General features: G+C 41.8%; 9 non-coding genes across 9 annotated transcripts; 5 read left to right on the top strand and 4 right to left on the bottom strand.

Annotated features, from left to right (window-relative positions):
- Positions 1-1805: 1805 nt before the first annotated feature.
- On the top strand, positions 1806-1887 carry TRNAS-UGA (transfer RNA serine (anticodon UGA)). Its single transcript has one exon. It is a non-coding gene; the product is annotated as a tRNA-Ser (tRNA).
- Positions 1888-3935: 2048 nt separating this feature from the next.
- Positions 3936-4017, top strand: TRNAS-UGA (transfer RNA serine (anticodon UGA)). The gene has a single exon. It is a non-coding gene; the product is annotated as a tRNA-Ser (tRNA).
- Positions 4018-4568: 551 nt separating this feature from the next.
- Positions 4569-4642, bottom strand: TRNAT-AGU (transfer RNA threonine (anticodon AGU)). The gene has a single exon. It is a non-coding gene; the product is annotated as a tRNA-Thr (tRNA).
- Positions 4643-6065: 1423 nt separating this feature from the next.
- On the top strand, positions 6066-6147 carry TRNAS-UGA (transfer RNA serine (anticodon UGA)). Its single transcript has one exon. It is a non-coding gene; the product is annotated as a tRNA-Ser (tRNA).
- Positions 6148-8194: 2047 nt separating this feature from the next.
- On the top strand, positions 8195-8276 carry TRNAS-UGA (transfer RNA serine (anticodon UGA)). The gene has a single exon. It is a non-coding gene; the product is annotated as a tRNA-Ser (tRNA).
- Positions 8277-10957: 2681 nt separating this feature from the next.
- TRNAT-AGU (transfer RNA threonine (anticodon AGU)) lies at positions 10958-11031 on the bottom strand. Its single transcript has one exon. It is a non-coding gene; the product is annotated as a tRNA-Thr (tRNA).
- Positions 11032-14727: 3696 nt separating this feature from the next.
- TRNAS-UGA (transfer RNA serine (anticodon UGA)) lies at positions 14728-14809 on the top strand. Its single transcript has one exon. It is a non-coding gene; the product is annotated as a tRNA-Ser (tRNA).
- A 551-nt stretch (positions 14810-15360) lies between these two features.
- TRNAT-AGU (transfer RNA threonine (anticodon AGU)) lies at positions 15361-15434 on the bottom strand. Its single transcript has one exon. It is a non-coding gene; the product is annotated as a tRNA-Thr (tRNA).
- A 2056-nt stretch (positions 15435-17490) lies between these two features.
- On the bottom strand, positions 17491-17564 carry TRNAT-AGU (transfer RNA threonine (anticodon AGU)). The gene has a single exon. It is a non-coding gene; the product is annotated as a tRNA-Thr (tRNA).
- Between the last annotated feature and the right edge of the window lie 968 nt (positions 17565-18532).

The following is an 18532-nucleotide window of genomic DNA, read 5'->3' as shown; positions in this document are numbered from 1 at the left end:
ATTTATTTCTGCATTTGTTCATATCACTAACACCTGGCAGACATTAAAGCATGGCTGCATATTTATTGGTTAAATAAATATGGAAATATACCAGTTTCAGCTTTATTTTTCTCACAAAACCCATAATAAATATGGATGAATACAGATAAAGTTGACAACAAATTAAATATGGATAAATACAGACGGAAATGTCAAAAAAATAAACACCATAAAACCGGGAGCCCTAAATATAATAGGACCAACTGGGTTTACAAAGAATGAGTCTATTATCTAACAGTACCTCTTCTATGAGGTTGTGTAAAACAAACTGGACTGCTGAGATTCGAACTCAGGATCTCCTGTTTACTAGACAGGTGCTTTAACCAACTAAGCCACAGCACCTACTCTGTTTCACGACTCACCACTGTACCTTCTGTCCTGGTGTCACTGTGATGCCCTGCATATATTTCTGTCTTGAAAGATTTGATATTTTTCAGCTGCTACCGAAAAGAAAATGGAGAAGAAAAATCTAATATTAAGATGGAAATATTACAAAGAGAGTCATGAAAAACTAATATCATTATACGTACGTATCTGTATTTATTTTCTAAAGTTTTACACTGATGGACCAAGGGCTCAATGCATTCGTTAAACTAAACCAGATTACAATGATTTAAAGGTCACCAATATACACAAGATCATTTCCTGATGCCTACATTACCCATGTGCTCTTTCCTTCACCTCTCGTGACCTCTGGACATCCCACCAAGAAGCAGAGGAACCGCAACTCACGGAGAGAAAGTGTCACCTCAGTGACACGTCCATGTTCATACAGCGCTTCACAAAGTGCACTTTGAGAGACCCAAGAAAACTTGGCAGAGGCGGGTATCATAGCAAGGAGGGCTGATAGCCCGCAGTGCCCTTTACATGACTATAGCAATACTCACCCTGGTCCTGGTCCAAACATCAGCCACCAGAGCTCAGTAAATTACCAGAATAAACAACAACCCTATATGGTGTTTTTATAGCCTTGTTTTTTAATGCATGTCTTTTCTACTTTATGGAAAAGGTGTTGCCCGTACGGAGATCAAACTCACAGCCTTGGTGTTACTAGCACCATGCTCTAACCAACTGACCTAACCGGCCAAAGCATAATATGATACTAAAGGAGTTCTATTGAAACTGAAGAGGCAGTGACTGTACACAGAGACATTGAATAGACAGACAGACAGGCCATTGCTGATCCATCATAGTTTCAGGCCAAGACATTGAAGCGCTCCAATAACCCTGCACCAATTCGCACACACCGGGGAGCATCACCAAAGAACACAGATAGTATTTAATGAGCTGCACTGAACGTGCTTCAATAACAAGAGCTGTACGACCATCACTCCCTAGAAAAGATGGATTGAAGGCAAGAATCATCCGCAGACCCTCCCATCTGCCACACTCATCCAGAAAGGTACTGGTCTCGGCTTGGTAGCACTCGCATGCTCAATGCTATGCAGGTTCATCTCACACCCGAGCTTAATCCATACCACACACTGTCACTCACTGGGCTCTCAATCCTTAACCCTTCACTTCCTGTACCTTTTTCTCTATACTCCTTACCCAATCTCTCATACCTGCCCCTCCCTTCACTTTCATAGAACTGGACACTTGCTGCACCTTCTTCTGTGATTCTCCAGAGAACACAGTTTATAACCTTCTAAAGAAGATAATGTGCTCAATATTGTCTGCGCCTTCCCTTCATTAACTAACATCTTTTACGCATACTATAGACCACATTACAGCTTATTTATGAGTGAGTGCACATCTTGAAAGGTTTAGTCGTGGCCGAGTGGTTAAGGCGATGGACTTGAAATCCATTGGGGTCTCCCTGCGCAAGTTCGAATCCTGCCGACTACGCTTTCCTTTTTATCATGTCATTACATTTTGACGTGGAAACTAATTATGTGGTTCGTAAACATCTGCATATCCGCATAATTGTGTCTTTGCTACTCTTGTGCTAAGTGTGCTGCACCTGTTGTTTGAAGCTTGCATTACTGCTTCCCATGTTGTACTTTGATGGCAGTGCAGCTTAAAAGCATCTTTTCACTTCACAAAACCAAACTGATACTGAAATGCGCATACTCTCATATAGGTGAATTGATTTATTTCTGCATTTGTTCATATCACTAACACCTGGCAGACATTAAAGCATGGCTGCATATTTATTGGTTAAATAAATATGGAAATATACCAGTTTCAGCTTTATTTTTCTCACAAAACCCATAATAAATATGGATGAATACAGATAAAGTTGACAAGAAATTAAATACGGATAAATACAAACAGAAATGTCAAAAAAATAAAACACCATAAAACCGGGAGCCCTAAATATAATAGGACCAACTGGGTTTACAAAGAATGAGTCTATCATCTGACAGTACCTCTTCTATGAGGTTGTGTAAAACAGAAGGTACCGCTGAGATTCAAACTCAGGATCTCCTGTTTACTAGACAGGGACTTTAACCAACTAAGCCACAGCACCTACTCTGTTTCACGACTCACCACTGTACCTTCAGTCCTGGTGTCACTGTGAGGCCCTGCATATTTTTCTGTCTTGAAAGATTTGATATTTTTCAGCTGCTACCGAAAAGAAAATGGAGAAGAAAAATCTGATATTAAGATGGAAATATTACAAAGAGGGTCATGAAAAACTAATATCATTATACGTACGTATCTGTATTTATTTTGTAAAGTTTTAAACTGATGGGCCAGGGGCTCAATGCATTTGTTAAACTAAACCAGATTACAATTATTTAAAGGTCACCAATGTACACAAGATCATTCCTGATGCCTACATTACCCATGTGCTCTTTCCTTCACCTCTCGTGACCTCTGGACATCCCACCAAGAAGCAGAGGAACCGCAACTAACGGAGAGAAAGTGTCACCTCAGTGACGCGTCCATGTTCAAACAGTGCTTCACAAAGTGCACTTTGAGAGACCCAAGAAAACTTGGCAGAGGCGGGTATCACAGCAAGGAGGGCTGATAGCCCGCAGTGCCCTTTACATGGCTATAGCAATATTCGCCCTGGTCCTGGTCCAAACATCAGCCACCAGAGCTCAGTAAATTACCAGAATAAACAACAACCCTATATGGTGTTTTTATAGCCTTGTTTTTTAATGGATTTCTTTTCTACTTTATGGAAAAGGTGTTGCCCGTACGGAGATCGAACTCACAGCCTTGGTGTTACTAGCACCATGCTCTAACCAACTGACCTAACCGGCCAAAGCATAATGTGATTCTAAAGGAGTTCTATTGAAACTGAAGAGGCAGTGACTGTACACAGAGACATTGAATAGACAGACAGACAGGCCATTGCTGACCCATCATAGTTTCAGGCCAAGACATTGAAGCGCTCCAATAATCCTGCACCAATTCGCACACACCGGGGAGAATCACCGAAGAACACAGATAGTATTTAATGAGCTGCACTGAACGTGCTTCAATAACAAGAGCTGCACGACCATCACTCCCCAGAAAAGATGGATTGAAGGCAAGAATCATCCGCAGACCCTCCCATCTGCCACACTCATCCAGAAAGGTACTGGTCTCGGCTTGGTAGCACTCGCATGCTCAATGCTATGCAGGTTCATCTCACACCCGAGCTTAATCCATACCACACACTGTCACTCACTGGGCTCTCAATCCTTAACCCTTCACTTCCTGTACCTTTTTCTCTGTACTCCTTACCCAATCTCTCATACCTGCCCCTCCCTTCACTTTCATAGAACTGGACCCTTGCTGCACCTTCTTCTGTGATTCTCCAGAGAACACAGTTTATAACCTTCTAAAGAAGATTATGTGCTCAATATTGTCTGCGCCATCCCTTCATTAACTAACATCTTTTGCCCATACTATAGACCACATTACAGCTTATTTATGAGTGAGTGCACATCTTGAAAGTAGTAGTCGTGGCCGAGTGGTTAAGGCGATGGGCTTGAAATCCATTGGGGTCTCCCCACGCAGGTTCAAATCTTTCCGACTATGCTTTCCTTTTTATCATGTCATTAAATTTTGACGTGGAAACTAATTATGTGGTTCGTAAACATCTGCATATCCGCATAATTGTATCTTTGCTACTCTTGTGCTAAGTGTGCTGCACCTGTTGTTTGAAGCTTGCATGACTGCTTTCCATGTTGTGCTTTGATGGCAGTGCAGCTTAAAAACATATTTTCACTTCACAAAACCAAACTGATACTGAAATGCGCATACTCTCATATAAGTGAATTGATTTATCTTCTGTATTTGTTCATATCACTAACACCTGGTAGACATTAAAGCATGGCTGCATATTTATTGGTTAAATAAATATGGAAATATACCAGTTTCAGCTTTATTTTTCTCACAAAACCCATAATAAATATGGATGAATACAGATAAAGTTGACAACAAATTAAATATGGATAAATACAGACGGAAAAGTCAAAAAAATAAACACCATAAAACCGGGAGCCCTAAATATAATAGGACCAACTGGGTTTACAAAGAATGAGTCTATTATATAACAGTACCTCTTCTATGAGGTTGTGTAAAACAAAAGGTACTGCTGAGATTCGAACTCAGGATCTCCTGTTTACTAAACAGGTGCTTTAACCAACTAAGCCACAGCACCTACTCTGTTTCACGACTCCCCACTGTACCTTCTGTCCTGGTGTCACTGTGAGGCCCTGCATATTTTTCTGTCTTGAAAGATTTGATATTTTTCAGCTGCTACCGAAAAGAAAATGGAGAAGAAAAATCTGATATTAAGATGGAAATATTACAAAGAGGGTCATGAAAAACTAATATCATTATACGTACGTATCTGTATTTATTTTGTAAAGTTTTAAACTGATGGGCCAGGGGCTCAATGCATTCGTTAAACTAAACCAGATTACAATTATTTAAAGGTCACCAATGTACACAAGATCATTCCTGATGCCTACATTACCCATGTGCTCTTTCCTTCACCTCTCGTGACCTCTGGACATCCCACCAAGAAGCAGAGGAACCGCAACTAACGGAGAGAAAGTGTCACCTCAGTGACGCGTCCATGTTCAAACAGTGCTTCACAAAGTGCACTTTGAGAGACCCAAGAAAACTTGGCAGAGGCGGGTATCACAGCAAGGAGGGCTGATAGCCCGCAGTGCCCTTTACATGGCTATAGCAATACTCGCCCTGGTCCTGGTCCAAACATCAGCCACCAGAGCTCAGTAAATTACCAGAATAAACAACAACCCTATATGGTGTTTTTATAGCCTTGTTTTTTAATGGATTTCTTTTCTACTTTATGGAAAAGGTGTTGCCCGTACGGAGATCGAACTCACAGCCTTGGTGTTACTAGCACCATGCTCTAACCAACTGACCTAACCGGCCAAAGCATAATGTGATTCTAAAGGAGTTCTATTGAAACTGAAGAGGCAGTGACTGTACACGGAGACATTGAATAGACAGACAGACAGGCCATTGCTGACCCATCATAGTTTCAGGCCAAGACATTGAAGCGCTCCAATAATCCTGCACCAATTCGCACACACCGGGGAGAATCACCGAAGAACACAGATAGTATTTAATGAGCTGCACTGAACGTGCTTCAATAACAAGAGCTGCACGACCATCACTCCCCAGAAAAGATGGATTGAAGGCAAGAATCATCCGCAGACCCTCCCATCTGCCACACTCATCCAGAAAGGTACTGGTCTCGGCTTGGTAGCACTCGCATGCTCAATGCTATGCAGGTTCATCTCACACCCGAGCTTAATCCATACCACACACTGTCACTCACTGGGCTCTCAATCCTTAACCCTTCACTTCCTGTACCTTTTTCTCTGTACTCCTTACCCAATCTCTCATACCTGCCCCTCCCTTCACTTTCATAGAACTGGACCCTTGCTGCACCTTCTTCTGTGATTCTCCAGAGAACACAGTTCATAACCTTCTAAAGAAGATTATGTGCTCAATATTGTCTGCGCCATCCCTTCATTAACTAACATCTTTTGCCCATACTATAGACCACATTACAGCTTATTTATGAGTGAGTGCACATCTTGAAAGTAGTAGTCGTGGCCGAGTGGTTAAGGCGATGGACTTGAAATCCATTGGGGTCTCCCCACGCAGGTTCAAATCCTTCCGACTACGCTTTCCTTTTTATCATGTCATTAAATTTTGACGTGGAAACTAATTATGTGGTTCGTAAACATCTGCATATCCGCATAATTGTATCTATGCTACTCTTGTGCTAAGTGTGCTGCACCTGTTGTTTGAAGCTTGCATGACTGCTTTCCATGTTGTGCTTTGATGGCAGTGCAGCTTAAAAACATCTTTTCACTTCACAAAACCAAACTGATACTGAAATGCGCATACTCTCATATAAGTGAATTGATTTATCTTCTGTATTTGTTCATATCACTAACACCTGGTAGACATTAAAGCATGGCTGCATATTTATTGGTTAAATAAATATGGAAATATACCAGTTTCAGCTTTATTTTTCTCACAAAACCCATAATAAATATGGATGAATACAGATAAAGTTGACAACAAATTAAATATGGATAAATACAGACGGAAAAGTCAAAAAAATAAACACCATAAAACCGGGAGCCCTAAATATAATAGGACCAACTGGGTTTACAAAGAATGAGTCTATTATCTAACAGTACCTCTTCTATGAGGTTGTGTAAAACAAAAGGTACTGCTGAGATTCGAACTCAGGATCTCCTGTTTACTAACAGGTGCTTTAACCAACTAAGCCACAGCACCTACTCTGTTTCACGACTCCCCACTGTACCTTCTGTCCTGGTGTCACTGTGAGGCCCTGCATATTTTTCTGTCTTGAAAGATTTGATATTTTTCAGCTGCCGCCGAAAAGAAAATGGTGAAGAAAAATCTGATATTAAGATGGAAATATTACAAAGAGGGTCATGAAAAACTAATATCATTATACGTACGTATCTGTATTTATTTTCTAAAGTTTTACACTGATGGGCCAGGGGCTCAATGCATTCGTTAAACTAAACCAGATTACAATTATTTGAAGGTCACCAATATACACAAGATCATTCCTGATGCCTACATTACCCATGTGCTCTTTCCTTCACCTCTCGTGACCTCTGGACATCCCACCAAGAAGCAGAGGAACCGCAACTCACGGAGAGAAAGTGTCACCTCAGTGACGCGTCCATGTTCACACAGCGCTTCACAAAGTGCACTTTGAGAGACCCAAGAAAACTTGGCAGAGGCGGGTATCACAGCAAGGAGGGCTGATAGCCCGCAGTGCCCTTTACATGGCTATAGCAATACTCACCCTGGTCCTGGTCCAAACATCAGCCACCAGAGCTCAGTAAATTACCAGAATAAACAACAACCCTATATGGTGTTTTTATAGCCTTGTTTTTTAATGGATTTCTTTTCTACTTTATGGAAAAGGTGTTGCCCGTACGGAGATCGAACTCACAGCCTTGGTGTTACTAGCACCATGCTCTAACCAACTGACCTAACCGGCCAAAGCATAATGTGATACTAAAGGAGTTCTATTGAAACTGAAGAGGCAGTGACTGTACACAGAGACATTGAATAGACAGACAGACAGGCTATTGCTGACCCATCATAGTTTCAGGCCAAGACATTGAAGCGCTCCAATAATCCTGCACCAATTCGCACACACCGGGGAGCATCACCAAAGAACACAGATAGTATTTAATGAGCTGCACTGAACGTGCTTCAATAACAAGAGCTGCACGACCATCACTCCCCAGAAAAGATGGATTGAAGGCAAGAATCATCCGCAGACCCTCCCATCTGCCACACTCATCCAGAAAGGTACTGGTCTCGGCTTGGTAGCACTCGCATGCTCAATGCTATGCAGGTTCATCTCACACCCGAGCTTAATCCATACCACACACTGTCACTCACTGGGCTCTCAATCCTTAACCCTTCACTTCCTGTACCTTTTTCTCTGTACTCCTTACCCAATCTCTCATACCTGCCCCTCCCTTCACTTTCATAGAACTGGACAATTGCTGCACCTTCTTCTGTGATTCTCCAGAGAACACAGTTTATAACCTTGTAAAGAAGATAATGTGCTCAATATTGTCTGCGACTTCCCTTCATTAACTAACATCTTTTACCCATACTATAGACCACATTACAGCTTATTTATGAGTGAGTGCACATCTTGAAAGATGTAGTCGTGGCCGAGTGGTTAAGGCGATGGACTTGAAATCCATTGGGGTCTCCCCACGTAGGTTCCAATGCTGCCGACTACGCTTTCCTTTCGATCATGTCATTACATTTTGACGTGGAAACTAATTATGTGGTTCGTAAACATCTGCATATCCGCATAATTGTGTCTTTGCTACTCTTGTGCTAAGTGTGCTGCACCTGTTGTTTGAAGCTTGCATTACTGCTTCCCATGTTGTATTTTGATGGCAGTGCAGCTTAAAAACATCTTTTCACTTCACAAAACCAAACTGATACTGAAATGCGCATACTCTCATATAAGTGAATTGATTTATCTTCTGCATTTGTTCATATCACTAACACCTGGCAGACATTAAAGCATGGCTGCATATTTATTGGTTAAATAAATATGGAAATATACCAGTTTCAGCTTTATTTTTCTCACAAAACCCATAATAAATATGGATGAATACAGATAAAGTTGACAACAAATTAAATATGGATAAATACAGACGGAAATGTCAAAAAAATAAACACCATAAAACCGGGAGCCCTAAATATAATAGGACCAACTGGGTTTACAAACAATGAGTCTATTATCTAACAGTACCTCTTCTATGAGGTTGTGTAAAACAAAAGGTACTGCTAACATTCGAACTCAGGATCTACGGTTTACTAGACAGGCGCTTTAACCAACTAAGCCACAGCACCTACTCTGTTTCACGACTCACCACTGTACCTTCTGTCCTGGTGTCACTGTGAGGCCCTGCATATTTTTCTGTCTTGAAAGATTTGATATTTTTCAGCTGCTACCGAAAAGAAAATGGAGAAGAAAAATCTGATATTAAGATGGAAATATTACAAAGAGGGTCATGAAAAACTAATATCATTATACGTACGTATCTGTATTTGTTTTCTAAAGTTTTACACTGATGGGCCAGGGGCTCAATGCATTCGTTAAACTAAACCAGATTACAATTATTTAAAGGTCACCAATATACACAAGATCATTCCTGATGCCTACATTACCCATGTGCTCTTTCCTTCACCTCTCGTGGCCTCTGGACATCCCACCAAGAAGCAGAGGAAGCGCAACTCACGGAGAGAAAGTGTCACCTAAGTGACGCGTCCATGTTCAAACAGCGGTTCACAAAGTGCACTTTGAGAGACCCAAGAAAACTTGGCAGAGGCGGGTATCACAGCAAGGAGGGCTGATAGCCCGCTGTGCCCTTTACTTGGCTATCGCAATACTCACCCTGGTCCTGGTCCAAACATCAGCCACCAGAGCTCAGTAAATTACCAGAATAAACAACAACCCTATATGGTGTTTTTATAGCCTTGTTTTTTAATGGATTTCTTTTCTACTTTATGGAAAAGGTGTTGCCCGTACGGAGATCGAACTCACAGCCTTGGTGTTACTAGCACCATGCTCTAACCAACTGACCTAACCGGCCAAAGCATAATGTGATACTAAAGGAGTTCTATTGAAACTGAAGAGGCAGTGACTGTACACAGAGACATTGAATAGACAGACAGACAGGCCATTACTGACCCATCATAGTTTCAGGCCAAGACATTGAAGCGCTCCAATAATCCTGCACCAATTCGCACACACCGGGGAGCATCACCAAAGAACACAGATAGTATTTAATGAGCTGCACTGAACGTGCTTCAATAACAAGAGCTGCACGACCATCACTCCCCAGAAAAGATGGATTGAAGGCAAGAATCATCCGCAGACCCTCCCATCTGCCACACTCATACAGAAAGGTACTGGTCTCGGCTTGGTAGCACTCGCATGCTCAATGCTATGCAGGTTCATCTCACACCCGAGCTTAATCCATACCACACACTGTCACTCACTGGGCTCTCAATCCTTAACCCTTCACTTCCTGTACCTTTTTCTCTGTACTCCTTACCCAATCTCTCATACCTGCCCCTCCCTTCACTTTCATAGAGCTGGACCCTTGCTGCGCCTTCTTCTGTGATTCTCCAGAGAACACAGTTTATAACCTTATAAAGAAGATTATGTGCTCAATATTGTCTGCGCCTTCCCTTCATTAACTAACATCTTTTACCCATACTATAGACCACATTACAGCTTATTTATGAGTGAGTGCACATCTTGAAAGGTGTAGTCGTGGCCGAGTGGTTAAGGCGATGGACTTGCAATCCATTGGTGTCTCACCGCGCAGTTTCGAATCCTGCCGACTACGCTTTCCTTCTTATTATGTCATTCCATTTTGACGTGGAAACTAATTATGTGGTTCGTAACCATCTGCATATCCGCATAATTGTGTCTTTGCTACTCTTGTGCTAAGTGTGCTGCACCTGTTGTTTGAAGCTTGCATTACTGCTTCCCATGTTGTACTTTGATGGCAGTGCAGCTTAAAAACATCTTTTCACTTCACAAAACCAAACTGATACTGAAATGCGCATACTCTCATATAAGTGAATTGATGTATCTTCTGCATTTGTTCATATCACTAACACCTGGCAGACATTAAAGCATGGCTGCATATTTATTCCTTAAAAAAATATGGAAATATACCAGTTTCAGCTTTATTTTTCTCACAAAACCCATAATAAATATGGATGAATACAGATAAAGTTGACAACAAATTAAATATGGATAAATACAGACGGAAATGTCAAAAAAATAAACACCATAAAACCGGGAGCCCTAAATATAATAGGACCAACTGGGTTTACAAAGAATGAGTCTATTATCTAACAGTACCTCTTCTATGAGGTTGTGTAAAACAAAAGGTACTGCTGAGATTCGAACTCAGGATCTCCGGTTTACTAGACAGGCGCTTTAACCAACTAAGCCACAGCACCTACTCTGTTTCACGACTCACCACTGTACCTTCTGTCCTGGTGTCACTGTGAGGCCCTGCATATTTTTCTGTCTTGAAAGATTTGATATTTTTCAGCTGCTACCGAAAAGAAAATGGAGAATTAAAATCTGATATTAAGATGGAAATATTACAAAGAGGGTCATGAAAAACTAATATCATTATACATACGTATCTGTATTTATTTTCTAAAGTTTTACACTGATGGGCCAGGGGCTCAATGCATTCGTTAAACTAAACCAGATTACAATTATTTAAAGGTCACCAATATACACAAGATCATTCCTGATGCCTACATTACCCATGTGCTCTTTCCTTCACCTCTCGTGACCTCTGGACATCCCACCAAGAAGCAGAGGAACCGCAACTCACGGAGAGAAAGTGTCACATCAGTGACGCGTCCATGTTCAAACAGCACTTCACAAAGTGCACTTTGAGAGACCCAAGAAAACTTGGCAGAGGCGGGTATCACAGCAAGGAGGGCTGATAGCCCGCAGTGCCCTTTACATGGCTATAGCAATACTCACCCTGGTCCTGGTCCAAACATCAGCCACCAGAGCTTAGTAAATTACCAGAATAAACAACAACCCTATATGGTGTTTTTATAGCCTTGTTTTTTAACCCCTTGCATGCCCGCCCCTTTCCCCGCCCAGTGCCGCGCTTTGTATTAGCGGGCGGAGTTCATGACGAGCTGGACTCGTCATGGGCACAGCGCCACCGTAGCCCATGACGAGTCCAGCTCGTCATGGGCACTGAAGGGGTTAATGGATTTCTTTTCTACTTTATGGAAAAGGTGTTGCCCGTACGGAGATCGAACTCACAGCCTTGGTGTTACTAGCACCATGCTCTAACCAACCGACCTAACCGGCCAAAGCATAATGTAATACTAAAGGAGTTCTATTGAAACTGAAGAGGCAGTGACTGTACACAGAGACATTGAATAGACAGACAGACAGGCCATTGCTGACCATCATAGTTTCAGGCCAAGACATTGAAGCGCTCCAATAATCCTGCACCAATTCGCACACACCGGGGAGCATCACCAAAGAACACAGATAGTATTTAATGAGCTGCACTGAACGTGCTTCAATAACAAGAGCTGCATGACCATCACTCTCCAGAAAAGATGGATTGAAGGCAAGAATCATCCGCAGACCCTCCCATCTGCCACACTCATCCAGAAAGGTACTGGTCTCGGCTTGGTAGCACTCGCATGCTCAATGCTATGCAGGTTCATCTCACACCCGAGCTTAATCCATACCACACACTGTCACTCACTGGGCTCTCAATTCTTAACCCTTCACTTCCTGTACCTTTTTCTCTGTACTCCTTACCCAATCTCTCATACCTGGCCCTCCCTTCACTTTCATAGAACTGGACCCTTGCTGCGCCTTCTTCTGTGATTCTCCAGAGAACACAGTTTATAACCTTATAAAGAAGATTATGTGCTCAATATTGTCTGCGCCTTCCCTTCATTAACTAACATCTTTTACCCATACTATAGACCACATTACAGCTTATTTATGAGTGAGTGCACATCTTGAAAAGTGTAGTCGTGGCCGAGTGGTTAAGGCGATGGACTTGCAATCCATTGGTGTCTCACCGTGCAGTTTCGAATCATGCCGACTACGCTTTCCTTTTTATTATGTCATTACATTTTGACGTGGAAACTAATTATGTGGTTCGTAACCATCTGCATATCCGCATAATTGTGTCTTTGCTACTCTTGTGCTAAGTGTGCTGCACCTGTTGTTTGAAGCTTGCATTACTGCTTCCCATGTTGTACTTTGATGGCAGTGCAGCTTAAAAACATCTTTTCACTTCACAAAACCAAACTGATACTGAAATGCGCATACTCTCATATAAGTGAATTGATGTATCTTCTGCATTTGTTCATATCACTAACACCTGGCAGACATTAAAGCATGGCTGGATATTTATTGGTTAAAAAAATATGGAAATATACCAGTTTCAGCTTTATTTTTCTCACAAAACCCATAATAAATATGGATGAATACAGATAAAGTTGACAACAAATTAAATATGGATAAATACAGACGGAAATGTCAAAAAAATAAACACCATAAAACCGGGAGCCCTAAATATAATAGGACCAACTGGGTTTACAAAGAATGAGTCTATTATCTAACAGTACCTCTTCTATGAGGTTGTGTAAAACAAAAGGTACTGCTGAGATTCGAACTCCGGATCTCCTGTTTACTAAACAGGCGCTTTAACCAACTAAGCCGCAGCACCTACTCTGTTTCACGACTCACCACTGTACCTTCTGTCCTGGTGTCACTGTGAGGCCCTGCATATTTTTCTGTCTTGAAAGATTTGATATTTTTCAGCTGCTACCGAAAAGAAAATGGAGAATTAAAATCTGATATTAAGATGGAAATATTACAAAGAGGGTCATGAAAAACTAATATCATTATACGTACGTATCTGTATTTATTTTCTAAAGTTTTACACTGATGGGCCAGGGGCTCAATGCATTCGTTAAACTAAACCAGATTACAATTATTTAAAGGTCACCAATATACACAAGATCATTCCTGATGCCTACATTACCCATGTGCTCTTTCCTTCACCTCTCGTGACCTCTGGACATCCCACCAAGAAGCAGAGGAACCGCAACTCACGGAGAGAAAGTGTCACATCAGTGACGCGTCCATGTTCAAACAGCACTTCACAAAGTGCACTTTGAGAGACCCAAGAAAACTTGGCAGAGGCGGGTATCACAGCAAGGAGGGCTGATAGCCCGCAGTGCCCTTTACATGGCTATAGCAATACTCACCCTGGTCCTGGTCCAAACATCAGCCACCAGAGCTCAGTAAATTACCAGAATAAACAACAACCCTATATGGTGTTTTTGTAGCCTTGTTTTTTAATGGATTTCTTTTCTACTTTATGGAAAAGGTGTTGCCCGTACGGAGATCGAACTCACAGCCTTGGTGTTACTAGCACCATGCTCTAACCAACTGACCTAACCGGCCAAAGCATAATGTAATACTAAAGGAGTTCTATTGAAACTGAAGAGGCAGTGACTGTACACAGAGACATTGAATAGACAGACAGACAGGCCATTGCTGACCCATCATAGTTTCAGGCCAAGACATTGAAGCGCTCCAATAATCCTGCACCAATTCGCACACACCGGGGAGCATCACCAAAGAACACAGATAGTATTTATTGAGCTGCACTGAACGTGCTTCAATAACAAGAGCTGCACGACCATCACTCCCCAGAAAAGATGGATTGAAGGCAAGAATCATCCGCAGACCCTCCCATCTGCCACACTCATCCAGAAAGGTACTGGTCTCGGCTTGGTAGCACTCGCATGCTCAATGCTATGCAGGTTCATCTCACACCCGAGCTTAATCCATACCACACACTGTCACTCACTGGGCTCTCAATCCTTAACCCTTCACTTCCTGTACCTTTTTCTCTGTACTCCTTACCCAATCTCTCATACCTGCCTCTCCCTTCACTTTCATAGAACTGGATCCTTGCTGCGCCTTCTTCTGTGATTCTCCAGAGAACACAGTTTATAACCTTATAAAGAAGATTATGTGCTCAATATTGTCTGCGCCTTCCCTTCATTAACTAACATCTTTTACCCATACTATAGACCACATTACAGCTTATTTATGAGTGAGTGCACATCTTGAAAGGTGTAGTCGTGGCCGAGTGGTTAAGGCGATGGACTTGAAATCCATTGGGGTCTCCCCGCGCAGGTTCGAATCCTGCCGACGACGCTTTCCTTTTTATTATGTCATTACATTTTGACGTGGAAACTAATTATGTGGTTCGTAAACATCTGCATATCCGCATAATTGTGTCTTTGCTACTCTTGTGCCAAGTGTGCTGCACCTGTTGTTTGAAGCTTGCATTACTGCTTCCCATGTTGTACTTTGATGGCAGTGCAGCTTAAAAACATCTTTTCACTTCACAAAACCAAACTGATACTGAAATGCGCATACTCTCATATAAGTGAATTGATTTATCTTCTGCATTTGTTCATATCACTAACACCTGGCAGACATTAAAGCATGGCTGCATATTTATTGGTTAAATAAATATGGAAATATACCAGTTTCAGCTTTATTTTTCTCACAAAACCCATAATAAATATGGATGAATACAGATAAAGTTGACAACAAATTAAATATGGATAAATACAGACGGAAATATCAAAAAAATAAACACCATAAAACCGGGAGCCCTAAATATAATAGGACCAACTGGGTTTACAAAGAATGAGTCTATTATCTAACAGTACCTCTTCTATGAGGTTGTGTAAAACAAAAGGTACTGCTGAGATTCGAACTCAGGATCTCCTGTTTACTAGACAGGCGCTTTAACCAACTAAGCCACAGCACCTACTCTGTTACACGGCTCACCACTGTACCTTCTGTCCTGGTGTCACTGTGAGGCCCTGCATATTTGTCTGTCTTGAAAGATTTGATATTTTTCAGCTGCTACCGAAAAGAAAATGGAGAAGAAAAATCAGATATTAAGATGGAAATATTACAAAGAGGGTCATGAAAAACTAATATCATTATACGTACGTATCTGTATTTATTTTCTAAAGTTTTACACTGATGGGCCAGGGGCTCAATGCATTCGTTAAACTAAACCAGATTACAATTATTTAAAGGTCACCAATATACACAAGATCATTCCTGATGCCTACATTACCCATGTGCTCTTTCCTTCACCTCTCGTGACCTCTGGACATCCCACCAAGAAGCAGAGGAACCGCAACTCACGGAGAGAAAGTGTCACATCAGTGACGCGTCCATGTTCAAACAGCACTTCACAAAGTGCACTTTGAGAGACCCAAGAAAACTTGGCAGAGGCGGGAATCACAGCAAGGAGGGCTGATAGCCCGCAGTGCCCTTTACATGGCTATAGCAATACTCACCCTGGTCCTGGTCCAAACATCAGCCACCAGAGCTCAGTAAATTACCAGAATAAACAACAACCCTATATGGTGTTTTTATAGCCTTGTTTTTTAATGGATTTCTTTTCTACTTTATGGAAAAGGTGTTGCCCGTACGGAGATCGAACTCACAGCCTTGGTGTTACTAGCACCATCCTCTAACCAACTGACCTAACCGGCCAACACATAATGTGATACTAAAGGAGTTCTATTGAAACTGAAGAGGCAGTGACTGTACACAGAGACATTGAATAGACAGACAGACAGGCCATTGCTGACCCATCATAGTTTCAGGCCAAGACATTGAAGCGCTCCAATAATCCTGCACCAATTCGCACACACCGGGGAGCATCACCAAAGAACACAGATAGTATTTAATGAGCTGCACTGAACGTGCTTCAATAACAAGAGCTGCACGACCATCACTCCCCAGAAAAGATGGATTGAAGGTAAGAATCATCCGCAGACCCTCCCATCTGCCACACTCATCCAGAAAGGTACTGGTCTCGGCTTGGTAGCACTCGCATGCTCAATGCTATGCAGGTTCATCTCACACCCGAGCTTAATCCATACCAAACACTGTCACTCACTGGGCTCTCAATCCTTAACCCTTCACTTCCTGTACCTTTTTCTCTGTACTCCTTACCCAATCTCTCATACCTGCCCCTCCCTTCACTTTCATAGAACTGGACCCTTGCTGCGCCTTCTTCTGTGATTCTCCAGAGAACACAGTTTATAACCTTATAAAGAAGATTATGTGCTCAATATTGTCTGCGCCTTCCCTTCATTAACTAACATCTTTTACCCATACTATAGACCACATTACAGCTTATTTATGAGTGAGTGCACATCTTGAAAGGTGTAGTCATGGCCGAGTGGTTAAGGCGATGGACTTGCAATCCATTGGTGTCTCACCGCGCAGTTTCGAATCCTGCCGACTACGCTTTCCTTTTTATTATGTCATTACATTTTGACGTGGAAACTAATTATGTGGTTCGTATCCATCTGCATATCCGCATAATTGTGTCTTTGCTACTCTTGTGCTAAGTGTGCTGCATCTGTTGTTTGAAGCTTGCATTACTGCTTCCCATGTTGTACTTTGATGGCAGTGCAGCTTAAAAACATCTTTTCACTTCACAAAACCAAACTGATACTGAAATGCGCATACTCTCATATAAGTGAATTGATGTATCTTCTGCATTTGTTCATATCACTAACACCTGGCAGACATTAAAGCATGGCTGCATATTTATTGGTTAAAAAAATATGGAAATATACCAGTTTCAGCTTTATTTTTCTCACAAAACCCATAATAAATATGGATGAATACAGATAAAGTTGACAACAAATTAAATATGGATAAATACAGACGGAAATGTCAAAAAAATAAACACCATAAAACCGGGAGCCCTAAATATAATAGGACCAACTGGGTTTACAAAGAATGAGTCTATTATCTAACAGTACCTCTTCTATGAGGTTGTGTAAAACAAAAGGTACTGCTGAGATTCGAACTCAGGATCTCTTGTTTACTAGACAGGCGCTTTAACCAACTAAGCCACAGCACCTACTCTGTTCCACGACTCACCACTGTACCTTCTGTCCTGGTGTCACTGTGAGGCCCTGCATATTTTTCTGTCTTGAAAGATTTGATATTTTTCAGCTGCTACCGAAAAGAAAATGGAGAAGAAAAATCTGATATTAAGATGGAGATATTACAAAGAGGGTCATGAAAAACTAATATCATTATACGTACATATCTGTATTTATTTTCTAAAGTTTTACACTGATGGGCCAGGGGCTCAATGCATTCGTTAAACTAAACCAGATTACAATTATTTAAAGGTCACCAATATACACAAGATCATTCCTGATGCCTACATTACCCATGTGCTCTTTCCTTCACCTCTCGTGACCTCTGGACATCCCACCAAGAAGCAGAGGAACCGCAACTCACGGAGAGAAAGTGTCACATCAGTGACGCGTCCATGTTCAAACAGCACTTCACAAAGTGCACTTTGACAGACCCAAGAAAACTTGGCAGAGGCGGGTATCACAGCAAGGAGGGCTGATAGCCCGCAGTGCCCTTTACATGGCTATAGCAATACTCACCCTGGTCCTGGTCCAAACATCAGCCACCAGAGCTCAGTAAATTACCAGAATAAACAACAACCCTATATGGTGTTTTTATAGCCTTGTTTTTTAATGGATTTCTTTTCTACTTTATGAAAAAGGTGTTGCCCGTACAGAGATCGAACTCACTGCCTTGGTGTTACTAGCACCATGCTCTAACCAACTGACCTAACCGGCCAAAGCATAATGTGATACTAAAGGAGTTCTATTGAAACTGAAGAGGCAGTGACTGTACACAGAGACATTGAATAGACAGACAGACAGGCCATTGCTGACCCATCATAGTTTCAGGCCAAGACATTGAAGCGCTCCAATAATCCTGCACCAATTCGCACACACCGGGGAGCATCACCAAAGAACACAGATAGTATTTAATGAGCTGCACTGAACGTGCTTCAATAAC

This window comes from Triturus cristatus, chromosome 4_2, assembly GCF_964204655.1.
Source record: "Triturus cristatus chromosome 4_2, aTriCri1.1, whole genome shotgun sequence".
Taxonomy (NCBI): domain Eukaryota; kingdom Metazoa; phylum Chordata; class Amphibia; order Caudata; family Salamandridae; genus Triturus; species Triturus cristatus.
Note: the sequence above shows the minus strand (reverse complement) of the source record. Positions and strands in the feature narration are given on the sequence as shown.